The 24,342-nt window shown below is 56.7% G+C and overlaps 1 protein-coding gene across 1 annotated transcript in view; it reads left to right on the forward strand.

Annotated features, from left to right (window-relative positions):
* Positions 1-248: 248 nt before the first annotated feature.
* The window catches only part of FAM222A (family with sequence similarity 222 member A), a 68,798-nt gene continuing 44,704 nt past the window's right edge, over positions 249-24,342 (forward strand). Inside the window, exon 1 of the mRNA XM_031948786.1 lies at positions 249-1,326. The gene's annotated coding sequence lies outside the window, so the exon portion shown is untranslated. The remainder of the gene's footprint in view (positions 1,327-24,342) is intronic.

The following is a 24,342-nucleotide window of genomic DNA, read 5'->3' on the forward strand; positions in this document are numbered from 1 at the left end:
ACCTTGGGAGTGGTAGTCCTCGTGGCGTCGGCTTGCTTGAGGTGTGGAGGTCCGAGCTGGAGAGCCGCCCTACCGGTCTTTGAATTTTGCCGCGAAAAGAACGCGTGGCGGCCCCTGGCCCCGCCCCTCCCGGGACGCGGCGGCGCGTCACCCTGGTAACCGCCTCTCGGCCGCAGCCGATTGGCCGTCCCCGAGGAGGAGGGTGGGGGGCGAGCCTCGGCGACCGCGGCTGGGGCTGGCGCTTGTCAGTCGGGCGGGAGCGGAGCTGCGGAGCGGAGGCCGGCCGGCTGCAAGCGCCGCGGCGGCTCGGTCGGAGACTGGGGGAAGGGTGGGCGGGCCGGCCGGCCGGCTGGCTCGCGCTCTCGCAGCTTCTCAGGCGGAGCCGGACCGGGCCGGACCGGGAAGACCTGATCCTCGACCGCCCGCGAGGACCGTGGAGCCGGCGGTGAGAGGCTGCGGAGCCCGCCGGGAGCCCCGCGCGCCACCCGGGGCCATGGGCTCCTGAGATCCCGGCGCACGCCGCCGCGTCTGCCGCTGCGCGGAGCGAAGAGCAAAGGAGCCGCAGCAGCCGGGGAAGCCAGGGAGCAGCTCGCGGGGACCCTCAGCCCCGAGGCAGCCTCGGAGCCGCCGCTCGCTGCTCCTCCCTCCGTCCCTCCCCTCCCCCACCCGCATCCTCCGGGGCCCAGAGGGAGAGAGAGAGAGAGGAGGGGCGCCGGCCGAACCGGAGCCTCCGCCGCCGCGGCCATCGCCCGCGCGCCCCTCGGTGCCTGCCGGAGCCGCCCCAGACCCGAGCGGGCCCCGCCGCAGCGGCCCCCGCGGGGCCCTGGAGGAAGCAACAAAGAGCCGGGCGCCGGGGCCGCGCCGATGAGCCGGCCCGGCTGCGCCGCTGCGGAGACGGGAGCCCCCGGCGGCCGCCCGGAGGCGCGGAGCTAACTAAGTCCGCCCCGCCGGCTGGACTGGGCCCGGGGCCCGGCAGCGCCCGAGGAAGAAGCGGGCAGAGCGGCGGCCCCTCTGCCCGGCCGGCCGGGCCGGGATGCAGCCGCGAGTCCGCAAGCAGCCGGCCCACCGCAGCAGCAGCAGCAGCAGCAGGAGGGGCTCCCCGGGCCCCCGCACCCCCCGCTGAGCCGGAGCCCCCGGCCGGCCGGCCCCGGGCGTGCGTGCGCTCCGAGCCCCGCGGTCGGCCGCTTCCGACGTGGCGGCCGCTGCTCCGAAGCCTCCGCCCGGATTGCCTCGTGCGGCCGTTCGCGGCTCATGGCTCGGCCCCGGACAGCAGCCAGTCCCCGCTGAGCCCGGCTCCATCCGGCGACGACGCCTCGGGCAGACACGGTAAATCCGGGGAGATGGAGGGAGGGGCCGGCGAGGGGACTAACGGGAACCAGCCAGGTGGGGCGCCCCCTCTTTCTGAGCCCCCTTGAAGGGGGGACGGGCAGGGCAAAAGAATGAGCCTCCTCTCGGGGTGCTGCCAGCCTTGGGCATGAGCGTATGGGGGGCACCAGCCTGGGGGTGAGCTCCGGGCGCTGCCCCAGCCGGAGGACAGGAGGACTTGCTGCCCTCCTTTTGCCTTCAGAGTCCGGGGAACTTGCCGGGACGGGGCAGACACCTCTCCCCGAGCCTGATCTTTCGTGTAATGGAGGGGGACGCCAGCTGCGGCTGAATGGAAGGGTTGCGTTGTGACCCTGTCGGCCTCCAGCAGGGCCGGGCGACCCCTCCGTTCTCCCTGTTCCGCCCGAGGGGGAGGAGAGATCGTTCCGTTCAGCCCCGAACTGGGGCCCCGACGCGCCTTTTGGGGAAATGAAAGGCAAGGGGCGTTAAGAGCCGATAGAATTAGGGGATTCTGGAAGCGAGAGAGAGAGGTGCTGAGGCTGCATTTCTCAGCGCACACCGCCCCCCAACCCCAGCCATCAAACAAAGGTCCCCGGTCCGAGGGAATCCTGGAACCTTGCAGGCTAGAACATCACCTCCTCCAAAGTCTGTGTGGCGGGGTGGAGATGCGAGCCGGGGAGCTCGGGGTGATTCAGCCCCCTCCCCCCCCCAGCATCCAAGCTGATGTTAAGCAGGGGCTCCGGCTCTTGTGAAAGCAGAATGGGGCGTGGGGAGAGAGGGAATGCAGGTGGGAGGCAGCACAGGTGCAGCGCTGGGGTAGGTGGTTGACATCTGGTGGGGGAAGGAGGGGGGAGGAGCCCCAGGGCGGGAGGGGGCGAGAGGTGGCTTTATGCACCACCCCCAGTGTCTCAGGCTCCAGCGCTGCTTCTACCATGCCGATTCTACCAGTCTCCCCCTCCCCCCTCGCGCCAATTGGGGGGGGGGGTTCTTTTTTCCTTTTTTTTTTTTTTTTTTTTTCCTTTTAATTAAAGTTCGTCCTCTTGACCCGGCTAGACTTTTATCTAATTGGATCCAGGATCCTGAGGTTTCCGCTGCGGTGTGACGTCACAGGCAGCGGTTGTGACGTCACGGAATGTTGCCTGGGCGACGCAGCTTGACAGATCCGACCTGGAGGGGGCAGGGAGGCAGGCTTGAGAGCCGGGCTCCGGCTGGACACCGGGGGTGGGAGAGAAAGACCTTCCGCGCCTGCGAGGGGGACCGCACGGGGCTCAGTAGGCTGAGCTGACCTAAATCTGCCGAGAGCTTTGGCAGGGAGAGGGGCAGGCGCCCCAGTCTCTTAGCTGATCTCTCAGCCCCCACCGCGGCACGTTAAGCTCGGGGCTTTGCTCGGGGGGCGGGCAGAGGGGATCAGCCCGGATTGCCTCCGCGGGCAGTGAGTGCTGTGGCCTTCTGCCAGGCTGGACTTCGCCCCAGAGAGAACCTCTCACTAGCGGCGGGCCGAGGGCTCTGCCTTGTTCCGGATCTGTTCTTCCCGGGCGGGGGCCGGGGAGTCCTTCCTCTCAGAATGGTAGCTCTGCGAGGCTTCTGAGAGGTCATCTCCTGCCAGGCAGCCCCCAGCCCAGTTCTGGGGAAATGACTTGCCCACCGTCACACAACTCAGTCCGAGGCAGAACCAGGAGTGAGCTTTTCCCACCCCAGCACTCGCTTTAGAACCCGAGGCAGCGGGAAGGCTTGCAGCTCTAGGCCGGGGTTCCTTGCTGGCATCTGGATTCCGAGCTGTGGTGGGGGCCCTGGCGGCCATCCGCTCCTACCTGCCCCCTTTCTGATGAGAATGGAACCCCGGAAGGGATTCTAACCCAAGGTCACAGCAAGAATCCCAGGTGCCCGATCTGCTGCTGCTCTGTGGAGCAGACCCAGTGGCAGGTTTGGATTCTGGAGAGGTTTGAGTTTGAATCCTGCCTCAGAAACTTGTCACGTCAGGCTCCAGCAGGTTCATTGAGGAGACCCGGAGGGGACGTCAGAAGCCGTGATTTGGGGGCTCTTTCTGGTTCTGTGATTGAAAATATTAGTGGGGGAGAAAATGGGCAGAATCCACAGCAAAGTTGGAGTAGCCCACAGCTTGGTACTTATACCAAGATAAACAAGCATCAAATGGGAGAGTGAACCAAGCTCTTCTACTGTTGTCAACCGACAAGCATTTATTAAGCACTTACTGAGTTCTGGGCTCGGTGCTAAGTGTCGGACTCTCTCCAGCCCTCATAATTACATGGAGCAGTCGGAGTGCTTTAGGATTGGCAGCCATGATAACTTGGGGAGCCTCTGTCCTTGGAGATTTCTCAATCAAGGCTGGGAAAACTGGGGACCTTGATGTTCCTTGAATTTTTAGTGAAGACAGGGTCAGCCTTCCTTTCTCACCAAGGGGCATTTAAGGACAGGGGGTTTCTATTCTATAGTTGACCATGGATCCCAGGGGTTTTTATTATGGATCCCAGGGGTTTTTATTATATAGTTGACTATGGATCCCAGGGGGTTTTATTCTATAGGTGACCATGGATCCAGATGGAGGGAGAGAGAGAGGGGACCTGAAGTTGCCTCTTTGTCAGCCAGTTCCTTCAAGAATCCCAAGGTTTCGTGTCAGAAAGCAGTGGCCAGACCCACGTGTCTCCTCTTTCCCTCATTTTGCTGACAGCTCCGGAGCCACATTTGCTGTTTAAAAAAGGATTTTCCTTAAAGCACAGTGTAGTGCCCACGAAGAAAGGGGGCTCCGTGATCTCTTAAGAATTGGGTCTCTGCAGAAGGTGTGACTGCTAGAAAGGGGCTGAGATCTTGAAAAGGGGACTTTTCCTGCCCCCAGCTCCCCAAGTAGCTTTCAGAGCAGAGAGCCCCAAGCTAGTTCCCCTTTCCTAGTGATCCCAAACCACCCAAGCTCCGTGAAACTAGCTTGCACATTTCTAGGAAAAGATTAGAAATCTGTGGAACAGCAGCAGCGTTAGGAAAAGAGGGAATCAAGATTAAAAAGAAAACAGCTCCGGTCTAGAAGAACTTGCATTTCCCCCCAGAAAATCCTCCTAATTTAAGGAGTCCAAAGCGTGGCTGGGGCTAGCTATTGCATCTTCCCACGGAAGGCAGTGGGAGCTAAGGCTGGAAGCTCCCAGGCCCCAGGAGAGCCAGGCCAGCCAGCTCCCTCAGGCCCCACCCAGGCCACTGTTTGGATTCCCCTTCTTCCTGGCAGCTTTGCTGAGTTTTGAAACAAACTTGCCGTCGTTCGCCAGGCAGGCGGGCAAGGCAGGCAGGCAGCCCCCAGAGCTGTTCAGAGAAATGTAAAAACAGGAGCAAAGCAGTTGGAGTCTCTCTGTTGCATATTTACATTTTCACCAGCCAAGTCGGAGGGGGGAAAAAGCTGGCAGTTTCAGGCATTCCCTTCTGTTTCTGCAGCTCTCTTGTTACTTGGAGAATTGTGCCAGGAAGGGGGGTATGGAAAGAATACTCTGCCCACTGGCACCCCCCAGAGCCCCTCATGTAATCAGAGAGCACTTTACATGCATTGCCCATTGGATCCTCTCACCAACCGTGTGTGTGTGGGGGGGGGGGGGCACAAAGGGTTACCGCTCATACTTTCTGTGTGGAACGCAGGCCCACAAAGACATCCCTGAAGTAATGGAGAAATCACCTCCCTGGGAGTCTGAGGGCCTGGGTTCGAAGTCCTGCCCAGAAACTTAGTAGTCGTGAGCCTCAGTTTCCTGATGATTCATCAGGATCTAAAATCTGCGTTTTCATATCATCCAACCTCGCCATCCTTGGCCAAGGCCATAGGATCCTAGGTTGTGAGTCGAAAGGGATCCCAGAAGCTATTTTGTTAAATGATCATTTTACAAATAGGGAAACTGAGGTCAGGGAGGTTGTAGACCCATGAAGTATCTACAGTCATAGGCACATGAAATGAACAGGCAGGATTAGAACCCCACTTCCCTGCCTCCAGAACCAGTACTTTTCCAGCTGTACAATGCAGTCACTGCCAGGAAGCATAGTTCATGGCCAGGACACTTGTGAAGTCCTTCATGGAGATTCTCTGCGCAATGAGAGGGGAGGATAGGAGCATCCTGGCTTCTCTTGATCCCCCAAAGAGATTTCCACCGGTTGATTCTCTCTGTCTCCCTTTGTCTCTGTCTCTGTCTCCCTTTGTCTCTCTGTTTCTCTCCCCCATATATGTGTATGTACATATACAACACAGACCCACAGAGCCATTCAGTATGAGAGATTCATGACTGACTTTGCCTTTACAAGAGAAGGGGGGGGGGGGGGCTTTACCTTTTATTAGTTGCTGTACTGAAAAAATCCATTAGACTGAGACATGGGTTCGAATGTTCCACTGGTACTGCCTTTGTGGCCTTGGGCCTTCTATAAAAGGGAGGGGATCGGGCCCATTGGATCCAGGGTCCGTTCCAGCTCCTAACTCTCTTGTTTCCCTTGGGATAGAACACAAGATGCTGTTATTATGTCATTCCTAGAGGTGGTTGTGGATTTGGGGGAGGGGTGGCTCCCATATGAGCCCAGCTGTTCGGAGGACCCTGGGAATTCAGGGAATAAGTGGATAGCCTCCTTCCCCTCTTCCTTCCAACCAGGAAGGGCAGCAGGGCACTGCCATTGGCCACTAGCCCCAGGAACTGGCAAAGGGCCCTTGGAGGGTCTCCATCCCTGCCTTCTTGGGGCTTCACCCAGAGCTATCCTGCTAAGGGGGCCGTCGGAGCTTCTCTCCCGGGAGCCCCTCCTCCTGCCCAGGGTGTGGGTGGCCGGCCCCGAGGCAGGGGTTAGGGAGATCCTGAGAGAGCTGATGTGGACTCTTGGCCAGACTTCAGGGCTCCCGGGGACCAGGTGTCTGGCGAGGGCAGAGGGGAGGGATGGGGGAGGGGAGCCCTCGCAACTTGCCCCGACCGTTCCGGCTTGCTGTTTACTTGTACGTTCTGTGCCAGTTGGGTGCAGCTCTAGTCCCTTGGGTGACTGGCTCTTCAGGGTATTGTGCTCAGATGCACATCTTCGACACAGGTGCAAAGTGGAGAGCTCTGAACAAAGAATCAATAGACATTAAAATGAAAGTTTAATTGAATGGAATTTAGAGCCCAAAGGGACCTTAGAATGAGAAATCTCAGGACCAGGAGGAGCCCGAGAACAGAAAATGTTCCAGCTGGGAGGCTCCTTGGAAATCAGCTTTTGTTGATCTAACATGTAACAATGTGTTCGCTCCCTTTTACACACACACACACACACACACACACACATCTTGATGGCAGAAACTGTTTCAACTTTTGGGTCCATGTACCCCCAGGACTTAACCCTGTACCTGGCCCATGATAGGAGCCTAATAAATGAACGAATGAGGACGAATAAATGAACCCTTTCCTTTTCCAGCTAAGGAAACCGAAGCCCATTTCCAAACCAAGGCCCAAGAGTAAGGGTCTTCCTAGTCCTCCCCCCAGCCCTCCCCCCAGAAGTGCATACCCAGCATCCCCTCCGCCCCCCAAGCCCGTTTTCCCAGCGTGCTTGTGGGCCTGTGAGCACTCGTCCATTTGCATGCTGCTGCTTGCTGGGCCCTTCTCCTAATCCCCACCGGGCTCCATCTCCCAGAAAGCCCCAGGCCTCGGAGCGTGGGGCTCCTCGGGAGCCCCAGGTGTCGGGAGCTCTGGGAGAAAAGTCTGGATGGAAATGGTAAGCCGGCTTCCTGTTCCCTGTCTTTGCATTCCTCAAAAAAGCTAATATTCATGAAAGGTAATTCAATCAAACTGTGATTCCTATCAGCTAATGCAGCCGAGCTGGCTGGGGCGAGGGAGGGGGGAGGCAGCCACACAAAAGCCCTGTTTTATTACCTCCTGCCTGCCTGAGAATTGCTTTTCTCCCTCGAGTGAGCCGGCTAAAGCTGGCTTTATTATGTTAACCTATTTGCGTGTCAAGAGCTATTGTGTTTCCCTTTATCTGTGTTTGTATTTGGATGCAAGGGAAAAAGGGATGAGGCGAGAATGGATGGCTGGTCACCGCTCTGCTCTCTGGGCCCCTGATTGGTTGCTAAGTGATTTGCTTCCAGGGTAATCACTTTTATCTCAGAAGGATGTCTTGTATAATTATAAGCTACTGACATCTTTTGAAATCTGCCTAATGGCTGTTTTAGTTTGTAGGGGGGAGGGGAGGGGGAGAGAGGGGGCTTTGTGGGAGGGAGGGGGCTATGATCAGTGAATGGGCGGCCGGCCACCCTTGGCCCGGCCTGGCCACAAACTGCCCCCCCTTCTGCCTGGTCTCCCTAACTATGGAGGGCCCTGCAATGCCGGGGAGCCATTAACACTCATCCCTAAACCTAAACCTGGCAAGAACGGCCACTCTCCTACTCAAGAAGAATCTGTGGCTCCCCATTGCTTCTGGGATCAATTCTTAGGCTTCCTACCTATGTGACCTCGGGCAGGCCATGACCCTCCATGCAGAAGGGCTGGATTACATGGCCTTCCAGGTCCCTTCTTGTTCTAGATCCACAATCCTGTGACCTCAGTGTTCTCATCTGGAAAAGGGGGGCAGAGGGGGGTTGTCCAGATGGCTCTCAGAGGTATCCCTCTCCCTGTTCTGGATTATTGAGCAGACTAGCCGGAGACACAGGAGAGGACACAAATATCCAAAGGGAAAGAGAACCGGTTCGGGGCGGCAGCTGGGGAAGGGCCCGCTCCCTGCCGGGGGGGAAGCACGGGAGGCTGGGGCTCGGCAGTATTTGGAGAAGCCTAAGTGAAAGGGAGCCGGGAGCAGTGTGGAGGAGGCCACAAAAGAGGGCGGGAGCCAGGTGAGAAGGGGCTCTAGAGGACAAATGGCCCCGGCTGTATTTGATCCCGGAACCGGAGGAAGGAAGCCGGTGGGGTTTCTGGGAGCGGGCGCTGCTGTGGCCTCCGGAGGCTGGAGGCTGATGGTTTGGACAGCTGCTGGGAGGAGGAGCCGGCGGCGGCTGTTAGGGGAAAGTGCAAACTTCTTTGTTTGGCTCCGGAGCCCCGGGCGGGGGGCTGATCCCTCGTCACTGCCCTCGGGCCAGACGGGACTCGGAGGGAGCGTCTGCCCCGCTGGGAGCTCGCCTTCCCCCCCCCCCCCCCCCCCCGGGAGTCCCCTCGCGTCCCTCCCCGCAGCCTTTGGGTGTGTGTTTGCAGGATACCTGTTGGGTCCCGGCAGGAGGACGAAGGCTCTTGGAGAGCGGGGACTTTCTCGCTTTGTACCGGTGGCCTTGTTACCCAGCACCATGCGCGGCACACAGTAGGCGCTTTTAAGCCCGAGGCGGGCGGGCCCCCCAGGGCCGGATTCTGGGTTCTGAGCGTTCTATCTCCGAGAGGGAGACTCCTGTTCTCATGCCAGCCCTGTCCCCACCCGCTGTCGGGTCGGGCCCAAGTAGCCGCTCCTCGGGGACTCTCCTCCCCTGGCAAAATGGACTGGGCAGCCCCTCCAGTGTCCCGCGTGAGCCGGGGCGCGGGGACCTAGGGCCGCGCTAACCGCTCTTTCATGCGCAGCGCAGCGCCGGGCCGGGAGATACACCCACCTGTGCACACAGTGTGTACCCGTGTAAGCGCTGTGTGTAGTTTGTATCCGTGCTTATGCTACATGTAATGTGTGTGTATGTGTACTGCACAGGCTCTGTATGTATATTTGTTATACAAAGTGTATGTGCATATACAATACACAGATATACACAGTTTATATGTATGTGTATATATAGTGCATATATTGAGAATATGGGTGGTATATATACTATATATGATATATAATATACATGTACTGTGTATAATATATGTGTGTATACATAGATACACACATGTGTGCTCATTCGTTGTGTATATTTATGGCACATATGCTGTGTATACTGTATGTGTATATATAGTATAGCAAATGTATTTATACTGTATATGGTTTGTGTGTCTATATATACATATATATGTATGACACACTATGCTGTGTATACTGTATGTGTATGTATATATATATATATATATATATATATATATATATTATATAATGAGTGTATTTGTATACACACACATACATACATACCCAGACACACACACACACCCATTTCTAGGTTCTCACGGCACCGACTTTTCTAACAAAACCCTGTAGAAGAGAATGTCCCTGTTGTTGGACAGATGACAAGACTGGGGTTAAGAGAAGGTTAAGTGACTGGCCCAGCATCCCCCAGAAGCTACCCAGGGCCCCAGGCCAGTCCCCCCAAGCTGGGCCCTTGGGAAGGAGCGCTGCTTTGGAGGCAGAAGCCCCTCGGAGCTCTGTCCTGGGGGTCTTGCTTTCCTCCGTGAGTGGGATGGATGGGAAGTCGTTCCCAGTGCCCCTTCCAGCCTTAACAGCTTCTGCTGACCCCCCTCACCCCAAGATCTCCTCCCCGTGGCTGGGCCGAGCAGCCAGGACAGAGGGCACTCTCTCTCTCAAAGGAGCACATTCTGCCACTCCGTAGAGGAGTTACAAGCAGATCCTGTTCCTGTCTTGGCTCCTCAGACCAGAGATTCCCTCCCAACCCCCAACCGGCTCCCTAAGGAGGAACCCCAAATGCTAAGGAGGGTGCTTCTGAAGACCGCCCCTCTCGCTGTCTGCTCTCACCTTGGGCAGGGGAAGGTAGGCCCAGCCTTCAGGGCCCTACAAGTGCCCCCTTCCCAGGCCTCCATCCTTTGCTTCCCCCCAAACCTGCTGGTCCTTGTCACGTTCCTATTTCCGCCCCTGTCCCTCAGGTTCCGGCCTCCGAATCCTCTGCATCCCTCCTGCTCCCTCCCATCCAGCCGGGGAGAATGCAGATTCGTCAGACGTGGGAGTCACTCCCTGGCTCCAGGAGCACCAGTGATTCCTCCAGGACAGAAGGCCCTGCACAGCCCACTCTGCTTGCCCGGGCAGCCCGCTTGTTCCTTCCTCCATTCGGCCCAGTAGCCCCCATGCTGTTCTTTCCTCCCAGGCTTCCCCACTTACATCGCAAATCCCAGCTTCCAACTCATCCCCAGAGCCCCCTCCTCTCCCTGGGCCCTCCCCAGCTGAAAACCCCCAGCCCTTAATCAAGAAATCATTTCCCCTCTCTCCTGGAGCTGGAAGGGATCCTCTGTCTTACTTTACAGCAGAAGAGACAACCTCCTAGTGCTTCCATTAGCCTACAGGCATTTTTAGAGCACTTACCACAGGCCCAGGGAGCTGGACCCTTATCCAAGGCAGCCCTGATGGTAAGTAATGACAGCAGGGATCTGAACCCGCCGGCCCCTTCTCCTGGAGCTCTTGTCAGATGGGGCTCACCATCCCTAAACAGCTGCCTGCCTCCCAGTCCTTCCCCTCCGTGTCCTCTGAGCCCCTTAGAGCTTAGACGTGTCCCACGCTGAGCCTGGACGTGTCCCGAGCCCAGCCTGGACGTGTCCCGCGCCGAGCCTGGGATGGGGGCCGGAAGTGTACCCATTTACATCATAAAAGTTCCCCCTCCCCACTTCCCATCCCAGTCATTAAAGCCTCAGCTCCCCCCAGGCCCAGGGCACTGCTTCATTTCTGTGTCCCTTGGCGTGCATTCACACATTGTAAATGTCCATTAGTTCCTTCTGTCAAACCAGGAGGTTCCAGCTCTGACACTCCATGAGGCTCGCAAGAACGCGGGAAATAGCTTTGAGTGAGTGAAGGATTTCCTCCTGTGGCCCTGGGTGCTCTGCAGGTCTCTGAAATTATTCTAAGGCCTGGTCCCCAGCTGTCAAGCAACTTTCAACCGCCAGCCTTCCAAGACAGTGTTGAGTGCTTGTTTTAATTGAGATCATTATTCAGACTGGACTTCTTCAGAGGAGGCCCGTGAAGGGCCGAGGAAGTCAGGGAGGCTTCAGGGAGGAAAGGGGCTCTCGGTTTTTGGTTTTAAGTAAATTAGACCAGCTGGGGCAAAGTGGACTCTGCAAGCGCCTTCTCCCCCAGTTTCTGTTTGAAGCATTTGTCAAAGCAGAGGGAGAAGGGAGAAGGGCAGAAAGAGACAAACAGAACAGAGAGAAGGAAGAAAGGAATTGAAAAGAGAATGAGAGAAATGAGAGAAGAGGGAGACTAATGAGAGAGCAAAAGAGAAATGAGGGGGAGAAAAGGGGGAAAAGAGGGAAGGGGGAGAGAGAAAGAGAAGAGACAGAGGAAGGGGGGAATGGGAAGGGGAAAGAGAGAGAGAGAGAGAGAGAGAGCCCTTGTCCTGTGTGTGCTGATGATCTCAGAAGGAAATCTTCCTGGGTCAGATTCTGGATCTGTGTGAGATCAATCTAGCACATGAGGCAGGCAGTACTTAAGTGCAGAGCCCCCCGGAGTGTGCCCGGCCCCCTCCCCCCAGCTTGATCTCCTGCTTTCACAGCATTTCCACGAGCCTGACTGCCCTCCCTTGGCCTGATAATTCCCATCCATCCCTAAAGGCCCGCTCAGAATCCCTCGGCAGAAGGCCCTCCAAGGCCAGCTCTTCGGTTCACACGGGAACAAGAATCCTCTCTGACAGGGTCATCCAGGCTTTGTTGGAAGACTTCACGCAGGGATCCCACTCTGTGCCTGTGAGGTGCTCTCGCTCCCTTTGGGGATCTCAGCTCTCAGGCTGGTTTTCCTGCCCCCACCCTCAGTCTTTGTAAATCCCCCCTGACTGCTTCCAGTTCTGGCCCCCGGGGCCCAGTGGCCCGGCTCGGGTCTTCCTCCTTTGCTGTACTGGCCCTCAAACCTGGGGAGGCAGCTGCCCCATCCTGTGACCTCCCTCTCAGTATTCCTTATTCTGGCTGCTGTCTTAGCTCCTCACCCGCCTTACTCTGTGGGCTGAATCCATCAAGAAGCTCCTTGAGGGCAGGAACCGTTTCATTTTTTGTCCATATTCTCAATCCCTTCCAAATGTTTGGCCCATAGTAGGTGCTCAGTAAATGCTGCATTTTATTACTGTGAAGATCTTCAAGCCAAGAACTGTTCCACATTATGGTGGAACCCAGAACCTTTGCGTTTTCCCATTCAGATGTTCATTAGAACGGTAGACAGCTTCCGAGGCTAGCCCACCAAAACATGGTTGACAATATGGCTGACGAGGAATAACGAGAGCATTATTTGTCCTAACAGCTCCTAGTCCCATTATTTGTAAAAGAACAAGGGCAGGGGGTCTCCCTTGCTTCACTTCAGCCAGCACTAGACCCTTTAGCGCCTACTCTGAGCTCCATGACTGGCTCTAGGGAGCAGAGAGGTGACAAAAATTGAGGCTCAGGCTGAGCGGTGTATCCTTGGCCAATCAGCTGACAAACGGGCACTTATTAATCGCTTTCTGTATGCCAGACACCGTGCCAGCCTCTTGGGGTATAAACGAGGCAGGGTAGCTCGCGTCTCTCCTGAGAAGCAGCTGGAATCTGAGCTTGTGCCAGGCCCGGGACAAGAACCACTGTGATAGTCTCTGAGCTCTGGAGAGCCTGTAACACTGGTTTCCAGAGGGACCTCTGAGCCTGCCTTTACTCAAAGCCTTGTTTCCCCATCTGTAAAATGGGGGAATTGAGAAAATGTCAGCTTCTCTTCTCCAGTCTGCTCCCCTAATAAAACTTGGCCAAGATATTGAGGCCCAGAGAAGGTCAGAGCCCAGAGCAGAGTTCATGTCTTTGGCCTCCTGCCCTTCCCTCCTGCTCTCTAGGCCCTTCTGGCCACTGGAGGGGGGCGGAAAATCAAGAAATAAAGGGACGCAGCCTCCATCCTCCTAACAACAACTGGCCTCTATGAAGAGGGAGTGATTTAAGCTTTGCAAAGGGCGTTATATAAATTGTGTAGTGGGAGCCTTCCGCAGGCTTGTGGCCGGGGCCACACCTCAGACGTGGGACCGGGAGTCCGGAAGCTTTGCCTTCCCCGGGAAGAGAAAGCAGGGCTGGCCACAGGGGCCCGGCAGCTCCAGAACTTGGAGGGGCTCAGAGGCCATACGATTTAGTTCTTTTAGGGAGGGGAGTGGGGATGGCCAAGGTCACAAGCGTGCGACCTCTCACTCTAGAGCCACTGGACTGCCTGGAAGAGTTGGTCAAGCAGGGCAGGTGGGAGAATGGGCCCCAGTTTGGAAAGGGGGAAGGGGAACGGAGTCATGGCCTGCATGGAGCTCCGAGACAGAGGCAGGAAGGGAGCTGGGCCCTCCCAGGAGCTCCCATCTCTGCCCCCCTCACCTTCCCCTTTGGGGCCTGGGGGCCAAGCTGCTTAGCTTGTGCCCCTCCCCCAGTGGGAGTCAGCCCTCCCCTTGCCACCCAAGCCCGGCCTTCCATTTTCTCCCCCAGAACAGGCTCGCTTGGCTTCCTGCAGCCCTGGTGCTCAGGGATATGAATGATTAAGGTGAGTGACCATTTTTTAACTCAATAAAGGCAAAGACAAGCGGTAGTCTGCAGTCCCGAGATATAATTAGTTCCCAGCAGTGGTACTTTCCCGATTCGGCTTCAGAGAGAACAAGACAAGGATGTTATACCCAATTAGCAGGAACATACAGTCGGAGCCTCAATAGGTGAGATAACAAGCTATTTTTATGACTTTTCTTTACAGACTTAGGGGGAAGGAGCCGGGTATCAGGTCTTTATTTCTTTTCATCGAGGAATAATTATTAGTGATCTAAGAATTTTCTGAAGCCAAATGATACATTTATTAACCCAAACAATGAAGGCTTAGGATGACTTAAGGCGAGGGCCCCTTCCTGGGGGGAGGGGATCAGAAGGAGCAAGGGGTGGGGGCCCTGGGATCTCCCGGCCCGCCATCCTGGGAAAAGCCCAAATCTACCGGGTCCAGGGATTGATGAGGATGAGGGACACTAAGTAAAACAGGACAGTCCCTGCCCTCAAGGAGCTCCTGCTTTAATGGGGGAGACCATGGGAAACAGCTACAAGCAAACGAGCTATAGACTTGGATGATCCTCAGGAAATGGGGCACGGAGGCAAAATCAGGGAAAGCTTCCTGGAGGAGGTGAGATGTTAGCTGGCACCTGACAGGGAAGCCATGAGGCAGAAATGACCAAGGACTGCTCCACGTTGGGGGTGCAGCTGGCACAACTGCTCAGAGTAGGGAGATTTAAGTGTCTGGGTGGGAGGGAGGCCGAGTGGGAAGATTGGGAAGGCAGGAAGTGCCCAGAAGCTCTCAGGTCCCTCCCAGCCTTAAATCTGCCATCTTGTTAGGAATCCACGAAGTGATGTCGTCCCAGCCGAGGTTATAGGGACTGGCCTATGATTTCACTGATGGGAAAAGTAGCTGCCAGGTGGGGCAGTGACTTCTGCCAGTGCAATTTGGCACCTTTTTTGTGACCTAGAAAGAGCACGACTCAGGTTCCCCAGCCGGCCCTCTGATTCAGGCCTCGTGGCTTCCCAGCCCCCACCTCGTGGCTGATGTAGGTGTGAAGAACCCATTTTACAGGTGAAGTCCTGAGAGGTTAAGACCACATGGTGGTGGAAGTGTTGACCCAGAGGGAGGTCAGCACACCGTGTGCCCTTGCCACCGAAGGCCTTGAGCCTCGGCTTCCAGATCTGTAGATGCAAGGGTGGACCCTTCTGTGGAGAATTCCCTTTGAGAGTTATGTGGCTGTGGAGTAGTTGGTCAGGGCTTGAAAAAGGCTCCAAATCTGGCCCCTGCACCTTGGGTCCCTTGCGCTTGCTGTGGCACCGCTCTGATCCCAAACAAGGGAGGAGGGCAGTGGAGCACCGAGGATGGAACCCACGGGTAATGTCTCTCAGTGTGTGACCTCTCTCTGTGTCTTCACCTGCACAGTGGGGGAGTCTCTGGCCTCAATCTGGAGGCATCGGTGCTGGAGCTGGAGTCTTCTCCCATCCCGTGTGTCCGTCCTCCCTCACACACACCCCATGTTGTCTGGTTGGGGAGGTAAAGTCTTGGCGAGCTGTGTGGCGTCCGCCCTTGAGGTGATTGTGTTTCTGGCCTTAGTCCCCCCACCTGTAGAATGGAGCCTTAGGCCCCGATTCCCAGGGTGTCGGTGGGAAAGCCTGAAAGTAGTGCCCAGAGCAGGCCCTGAGTCTCTGCCCACCTCGTCCCCTCTGCATGCCCCTCTGGATCCTCCAGGCCAGCCTGCCACTGCTCCTACTTCCCCTGGCCTCCATCCCCCGGCCTTCCACGCCTGCTGCCGCCGGGGAGGTGAGTGATTAGCTCCCCAGGGACTTGATCATGTCTCTGACAGGGCATCCGCCGCTGGCCAAATCACCCCGAGGGCCGGCAGCCAAGCGGGCCGGGGATGCCCAGCTCCGTCGCCACCCGGTGACTCTTGGCGGGAGCGGAGGAGCCCTCTGCACCCCCGGGGGCCCTCTCCTCTGGGGCCCAGAGCTGGCTCCCGGCCCAGGGGGCCTTTCCCCAGCCGCCCCCAGCCCCCGTTTTCTGTTCATCTCCTTGTCAGCGCTCGAGTCTACGATCTAATTCCAGATAACTGACAAATCAAGTCATGCAAAGTGGGAATTTAATTGCAAACAGTTTTTATAGATCGCGCCTCCATCTGTGCTACCATATGCAAAAAAAAAAAAAAAATCCCAATCTCTTCCTCTCCCCCCCCCCCCCAAGAAAAACCGAATTCATCTCTGAAAGGAAAAGCCAGCCAAGATCTGCCAGGTCGGAGCCAAGCTCCCCGAGCCAAGGGCCCCAGCGCCCTGGCCCGGGGTGAGCGGCTTCTGCCAACACAGGCCCGGCGGGTGGGGTGGGCCCTCGTCCTCGGCTTCAGAGCCGGAACAGGCCTGGCTGATAAAGAGAGCTGCTCTAGAATAAGGTTTGCGGGCGCTGGACAGAAGATGATGGCTCTGGGAGGCGGGGGCTCTATTATTCCCATTTCCCAGACCCCTGGAGGAGCCACTTTCTGTCCCAAGCCACACTGGAACTCGCGTCTTCCTGATTCCTGATCGGTGGACCCCTCCCCCCCCCAGCAGTGACCTTAGAGACCCCTCATTTTCTAAAGGAATGGACAGAGACATATCCAAGAGGGCAGAGCTGTGGGCTTCAAACCGGGGTCCTCAGCTCCTTCCCGGGTGCCAGAATCCCTTCCCCGGCCCACACCCCGCCTGGCTCTGGCCCCAGGGCTGCTCTGCTTCCTTCTCTGGGTGGTCTTGGGGAATTCTTGGCTCATCAGTGGAAGAGGAATGGGAATCCTCGGCCTCTGGAGAGATCGAGGACGAATCCAGCTCCGCCGCTTTTGCTGCCTGGGCGACCTTGGACAAGTCCCTTGTCCCGTGCCTCGGTCTCCCCATTTGTAAAATGAGATTGGAGGCTGGGACCTGCGAGAGGTCCCTCTGTATCCTGCATCCCGGGCTCTGTAGCCGGGTCCCGGCCTCCCCGAGGCTCCGCTCGGGTTCCCCTCTAGCCGGGTCTAGATCGGGCTCAGAGTTCTGGGAGCGGGTGGGAGCGGGCGGTTCGCGGGCGGGCGGCCCCGGGATCGCGCTGCTCGGCGCTCCCCGGTGGGCGGGGCCGGGGTCCGGGCGCGGCCGGGGCTCGGGGGGCCTCCTGCGCGATCATTAACGCCCCGGGAGCGGGAGCGGCGCGCGCGCTCCGAGCGAGTGGCAGCCCGTGCGCTCTGCTTTGCAAACGCTTACAATTAATGCCAATCAGCGCCGGGAAAAAGCCAACTGGAAATCCTGTCTGTTTCATCTCATTTGTCAGCTGCGCGCTCCGTGTTGTACACTTTGGTGCGATTGCTATAAACATAAAGGAGAAACTCCGCGTTCTCCCAGCTCCGCCATTGTTCTGCGCTCGCTTTAATTACTCGGCATTCAGCTGCTCATCTGGCCCCCTCCCGCGGGGGGAGAGCGGGAGCCCCCCCCCCCGCCCGGCAGCTGACGCTGGGGCCCCTTCTCCGGCTGGAACGGGGCCGTCCCCCTCGCAGAGGCCGCGGTCACCCCGCCGGGACGGAGCCCCCGTCCGCCCGAGGGGAGGAAAGGCCGCCCCGGCCTCTGACGTTGGGGAGAGCGAGCCACCATTGAGCCTGACCGGGGGAAGAGGGGAGGGAGGACTTAGAAGGCCTCCAAGGCCAGCCCTATCGCTTTACAGATGGGGAAACCGAGGCACGGGATGGGGAAAATACTTTAAAGCCAGGGCCGCGCCAATAGAGCAAAGTCAATTCAGGTTAGATACATACACACGCCCCCAAACCTAAAGAGTTTGGCGAAGCCTTGCGTCTCCTCTGGGCGCCCGGGACATCCCTACTCTAGGCCGGGGGCCGTTCTGGGCAGCACCACTGCCTGTCGGGCCGACAGAGGCTCTGCGCAGGGCCGGAGTCGGGCCGGGGTTCTCCTTAGTCCAGTTCTGGTGCTCGAAGCCTCGGGACTTCCCCTGGGGGGGGGAGGGCAATTTTGTAACATTAGGAAGTGCCCCCGCCGTCAACATTTATACAGCATTTTCTATATCCCAGACACTGCTGGGTGCTGTAGTTACTTTTGCTGATCCTCACAATCCTGGAGGTAAATAGAGATTTACAGATGTGGAAACTGAGGTAAATAGAGAATTAAGTCCCAAGTCAAGCTAGGAAAAATCTGAGGTCTTATCTGAATTTAAGTATTCCTGACTCCGGGCCTGTGTTCTATCCACTGAACCACTTATGATCCCTAAGGCACTTCTGGGCTAACGTTCTCTGCTTTAAGGATTTCCTGGCTCTGACATCCCCTGTTCTAAGCTCCCTCCCAACTCTGACATCCCCTGTTCTAAAGCCCCTTCCAGCCCTGACATCCCCTGTTCTAATCCCCTATTCTAATCCCCCTCCCAGCTCTGACATCCTCAGTTCTAGGGCCCCCTCAGCCCTGACATCCCCTTTTCTAAGGCCCCTCCCAGCCCTGACATTCTCAGTTCTAAGCTCCTTCCCAGCTCTGACATCCCCTGTTCTAAGGCCCCTCCCTGCTTTCCCATTCCATATTCTAACACCATTCCCGCTCAGACAGTCTCTCTTCTCTTTCAATTCTTATAATCTCTGCATAGACCCAAAGTAAGGCTATGAGAAGGTACCATTTTCCCCTCCATCCCCTTTTCACTTGGGACTGGGAGTGCTGCATGTAAAGTCAAAACCTTTTAAAATACATTTCTTAGGTTTATATAGCTTTTTTAAACTTTTTTTTTTAATATTTCATTATAAGGGCTATTTTTCTGGGAGGGTTTGGGAAGACAAATACAAGAAATTTTAGTAATAAAAGAACAAAGAATATAATAAGAATTTATCTTTTCAAACATAATCTGTGCATATGATTCTCGAGAGTCCCCTAGGAAATCTAAGCCTTGGACATGTCAGCTGTTATGTACCAGGTCAGCGAGTGACAGATTGGAGGCGGGTGGAGATGGCTGGGAGAAGACTAACCTCAGAGGAGAGCATGTTCTTCACCTCTCCCTTTAAAAGAAATGAATAACTTATTTTTAATTATAGCTTTTTATTTACAAGAAATGAATAACTTTTCAAAACAATGACCTGGATTCCCAACAAATTCCTTCCTCCTCCCAGAGAACCAGTCTTTATAACAAAGAATAAAAGAGAAGGGGAGAAAGTTTAGCAAGACTAACTCCCAAAGTATTATAGCACCTCGCAAAAGTTTGCCCCTGGGCCAGTGGCTTCTCCATCAGCCCTCCAGAGCTGTGTGTGATCCTGGGACATTTTATGCTGTACTTCATACCTATAATCCCACGCCTCTTCAAAGAAGAGGAAAGTGCCTTCTCTCCTCTCCCACATTGTAATTAAATTTCTAAGGAAAGCCCTGGAGAGGTACGAATACCGGGACTAAAAGTGAGAGTAGAGTCTACCTTCCTTGGGAGGGGCTGGAAGCCCTTAATGGAAGCTCCCTGAAGGCAGAGTTGCATAAAGTTTTACTTGTAACTCCGGCCTTTCACTTTCCTTGGCACCTGATTAGCAGCACTTGTCAGATTAGATTGGAAGCCTGGAAAATTCGAACCAAGGAACTTCCAGATGGAGAGAAGGGAGAACTGGGGGGGAGGCGCAGGAGTAGGAGGAGTCCCAGGAGGCCAGCTCCTGCCCCACTTCTGAGGAATGACTTCAGTTCTGTGCCTCATCCCCACTGACTCCTCCCTACCGAGCACCATTGGCCCTCTTGAAGACTTTTCCATCCCTCTAAGTTCCAAGGGCTGGATTCCCCTGAAGTCCCTTCGGTCCTAGAGCAAAATAATAAATTAATTAAAATAATAGATCATAAAAAATAAAAAAAGCTAAGTGCTCTTTTAAAAAATCTCATTGAACCCTCACAACAACCCTAAGTGCTATGATCTCCATTTAACAGTTGAGGAAACTGAGGCAGACGTGATGTGACCCACCTAGGGTCATCCAGATAGGAAGTGTCTGTGTGGCTGGATTTGAATTCGGGGTTTCCCGACTCCAGACCCAGCCTTCTATGGACTTGGCTACCGGCTGTCTGTAGCTGGCCTCTGAGGTTCGTTTTAACTCCAGATTGGTCACTCGGCACCTGTTAGACAAGTGACTAATTGCCGGCATCTGCTACCCCAGGATGTTCCTCCCTGTGTGGACACCCTCCTGCTCCCAGAAGTCTGGGCATTCACTCCCCTCTGGAAGCCGCTCGGTCTGTGTGACCCAGAACTGGGACGTCTCCGGGATCTCAGAGGTTCTGCTGGCACCCAGGGGTCGCTCCTGCTTCTTGGAGGCTGTGACTGGAGGTCTCGCCTTTGGAGCCCGGTGACTGGACCAACGGCTTTGGTTCCCGGGACTCGGGGGCCTCATTTGTCAAAGAGGGGAGGCTGGTGGTCAGGAGGGATAATCAGACCGGGAGTCACTAAGACCCACGTTCAAATTCTTCCTCACACACTAACACTGGTAACACTGTGGGAGTCACTTGAAGTCTGCCTCGGTTTCCCCAGCTGTAAATTGGGGGGAAATAGCATTTACCCCCAGGGTGAGCTCATTTATGTATATAAGTGCTGGCTATTAGGGAGGTATGTGTGTGCACACACTAACTACATACATACACATACAAACACACATAACGTGTATACATGCATGTGTGTGCACACGTGTCCATAAATATATACATCTGTGTCTAAAAATGCAGACATGTGCATGTATATGTATATATTTGTGTGTATTTCTATAGATGGAGAGAGATAAAAATATATGGAGAGAGAGAGCTACAGAGAGATATAGATATGGATATGGATAGTTATAGAGATAAGAGAAATATAGAGAGATAGAGAGATATGGAGAGATAATTATAGCAATAAAAGAGATATAAATATAGAGATATATAGGTTAGAGAGATATATGAGATAGAGAGATACAGAGATGAGAGAGAGGGAGAGAGGAACCGTGTTCCGGGGATGGTGCCGTGGCAGCTGCAAGCCTTACAGAATGGGAGCTGCCGGGCCCCCGGGCCAGCTCCCCCGCCACCCTGAGCCCCCACCCCCAGAAGGGACCGGGGGAGAATCTGCACCTCCCCAGGCCGCGCTCCCCGGATCTCCTGGAAGGGAAGGCCGGGTGGGGGGCTGGCAGACGGGGGTGGGAGCTTCCGAGTGGCAGCCTCAGCAGCTGCCCACGGTCCCCTCCCCCCGTTACCCGGCCATCCCCCACCCTGTGAAAAGAACCATCTTCCCGGGAGAACGGGGTCTCCTGAGGCCACGACAACAGGCCAAGTGTGGGGAGGAGGGAGGTCGGGAGACACGGGGGCTTTTGTATTTGCTCATCCCAGGCTGGGCGGAGGGGAGCTGGGGAGCCTGGCTGACCCCGGCAGACCGCATCCCGTCCCGGTGACAAATGGGCCCGGCCTCGGGGAGAACAGAGCCTGCCTTTGTCCCGCTGCGGGCGAGGGAGGGTGGGGGAGACCCTGCCCAGCCAGGCAGGGCTGGCCGGGCCTGCCGCAAAGGCACCCGGGGGAAAGCGGGGGCTCCTGCGCCTTCCCTCAGGTGGTCCACGGTGGCAGCGGGTTACTGAGGATGGGCCCGGGCCAGGACTTGGGTTCGCCACTGGGAGCCAGATTCATTCACCAGAGGGCACGAAGGGAAGGGTCTCACCCTCCCCCCCAGGGGACCCTTGGACCCCCGGTCCCCGCAGCCACCTCCCCTTCTTCCCTCTTTCCACCTGAAGCCCTGGCAGTGATGGGCAAACATCACAGGAGTTCACCGACCATCTTTCTCCTCCTTCATTTCTTCTCCTGGTCCTCAGGAGCCTTTCTGGACCTTCCCCATCACAGCATCCCAGGTAGACCCCAGTGTTCCGAGCCCCCATCCTTGGCTTTTCCTTCCTCCTCCCAAACTTTCCCTTTTCTCAGCAAGTCTTGTGAAGCTGGCCTGAGGGATCAGGATGGCCCCTGCCCCAGCGAGGGACCCCTGTCCCAGCGAGGGACCCCTGCCCCAGGCACCTGGCCCTCCACTCTCTGGCAGGAATAAGGGGCAGAAATGCCCGGCCCTGAAAGGAGGGAACTGGTGAGAACTGGGATTTAGACACAGAGGTTTGGGGTGTGAATCCTACTTTTTTATTCCCATTAACTGGCTGTGTTCTTATCTGTGGCAAATCACTTCTCTTCCCGGCTTTTGGGAGTCTCTTTTGCAAAATGCGGGGAGGGGGTAGAATGTATGGTTTTTTTTATGACCCCTCCCAGCCCTGACATTCTCTGTTCTAAGCCTCCTCCCAGCCCCACATCCCCTGTTCTGTGCCCTAGGGACTCTTCCACTTCTGGCATTCTGAGTTCCCACTCTGCCTTCCCATGAGTCTGTGAATGTGGGTGGAACAATGAGGGCAGCTGAGAAGACATTCTGAAGCCCTCTCCCCCAGAGACTCCCAGGGAGTCCCTCCCTAGGCCTCCTCCCCGCTTCTCCCCAGGGGCCCGCAGCCCAGGCCCTCGCGGGGCTGTGGGGGACAGACTGGTGCAGGTCAGGGACGCGGGATTTGGAACGAGAAGACCTTGATCCGGCTCTGGGTGACCTCCCCGGCCTCGATTTCCCCTCTGTAAAGGAAGGAGACCACACGGGCCCCGGGACCCCTCTGAGGACCCGGCCCGGGAGCGGCCCCACGGGGTCTGGGCCGAGGCTTTCCTGCGGGCCTGAGGCCGGGGGCTCGTGGGGCCCCTGGAAGCTATTCCTGCACTTGTAATTACAGCCCCCGAGCATCTCCAGAGCCGCCAAGGAGGGAGCTCCGCGCGAGCGTGTACCACCCAAATAACTATAATCAGCAGCTTCGCGGAGACTTCAAACTCACCCAATTATCCTGGAAGGGGGAAAAAAATGAAAACAAATTAACATGTTTGCATAGAGCTGCTGTGGTAACACACACACACACACACACACACACACACACACACGTGCTCCCGTACCCTCTCGGGCCTGACTCCCCCAGCATTCCACGTGCTGAGCCCGGCCTGGCCCACTCCCCTCAGCCCGGCCACGGAGAACCCCCGGCCCCTGGGAGCTGGCTAGCCAATAGTGCAAGGGCCCTGCCTCAGAGCAGGGGGTGAGAGGGCGAGAGGGGCCTGAGAACAGGGGATGCCAGGGTGGGAGGGGGCTGAGAACAGGGGATGTCAGAGCTGAGAAAGGCCTGAGAACAGGGGCTGGGAGGGGCTGAGAATAGGCGATGTCAGGGTGGGAGGGGGCTTAGAACAGGGGGTGTCAGAGCAGAAAATGATCTTGAAATAAAAGACACAAACTGCCATAGTTGAGAAGGACCTTAGAACTCCAGAATGTGCAGGGGCTCTGGGGTGTGAGCTGCTTTTAAGATTTCCAAAGTACTTTGCTTGCATAACCTCCCCTGACCCTCCCACCAGCCCGGAGAAAGGTTTGACAGGTGAGGAGACAGAGGCACAGGTCAGGGGGTTTGTGATCCCACGGCTAAGCAGTGTCTGAGGTCAAATTTGCCCCCAGACCCTCCTGACCCAGCCCAGAGCTCTGGCCGCTACCCTTCTAGGCAAAGTGCTCTGCTTCCCGCTGCACTGCTGATTTACAGAGAAGGCACCTGTGTCCCAATCAGAAGCCTTTCCCTGGGTCAGGATCCAAACCTCCGCCAGCAGGGTCAGCAACCTTTCACCAGGCCTCTACGGGCAGCTCATGAGGCGAGAGTCACTTCATTCACTCCTGGGCCCTTCTGAGCGTTCTAGATCTGTGTTCCTAGGATCTTCCCAGCGATGTAAGCCGGGTTCTAAGCCCCCTCCCAGCCCCTGACATCCCCTATTCTAAGCCCCCTCCCAGCCCTGACATCCCCTGTTCTAAGCCCCCTCCCAGCCCTGACATCCCCTGTTCTAAGCCCCCTCCCAGCCCTGACATTCCCTGTTCTAAGCCCCCTCCCAGCCCTGACATCCCCTGTTCTAAGCCCCCTCCCAGCCCCTGACATCCCCTGTTCTAAGCCCCCTCCCAGTCCCTGACATCCCCATTCTCTAAGCTCCCTCCCGGCTCTGACATTCCCTGGGGACCAGTGTAACACAGAGCCCGAATCTTCCTCCCTGTTCTAAAGCCTTTTCGGACCAGGGTGACTCGGAGGCAGGGCCCCCCACCCCAAGCTGGGGCTGTGTCTTTTTAGAGACCTCGGCGTTATCTTTTATTTTTGTGTCACCTTCCTCCCCAAATGCATCCCTCCGAATATCTCCCAGAATCTGCCCAGAACCATCACTCATAACAAAGAATCAAGAACGGCCAAAATAAGTTTGGCACAGCCCGCGGGCACGGCAGGCCGAGTCCAGCCACGTGGGTAATGCTCCGTCCCCCTCCCCCCCCCCAGGAAGGCCGCAGGATCCACCCCCCTCACCCCCCAGAGCATTTCTGTCTCCAGGGACCATTACCCCAGAATCCTTGGGGATACCCCCATGAAGCAGGAGAGCCGGGCTCCAGGACCCCGGTCCTTGGTTTGGGGGAGCCCTGCGGCATCCGGAGCTGGTCTGGGTCACTGCCCGTCTTGCCACAGCGTCCCACTGCAGCCCCCCGGGGTCAGTCACCCCGTGGTTCTCCCAGCCTGCCTTGGGCAGGGACCCTCCCCGCAGCTGCCGCGTGTCTCCGGGTTTCAGCAGGGCCTTTGGGTGACGTCCCAGAGCCTGGCCTTTCAGGGTCACTTCAGTGCCAGGGGCAGCTATGCCAGGCTGG

Source organism: Sarcophilus harrisii, chromosome 1, assembly GCF_902635505.1.
Source record: "Sarcophilus harrisii chromosome 1, mSarHar1.11, whole genome shotgun sequence".
Classification (NCBI taxonomy): Eukaryota; Metazoa; Chordata; class Mammalia; order Dasyuromorphia; family Dasyuridae; genus Sarcophilus; species Sarcophilus harrisii.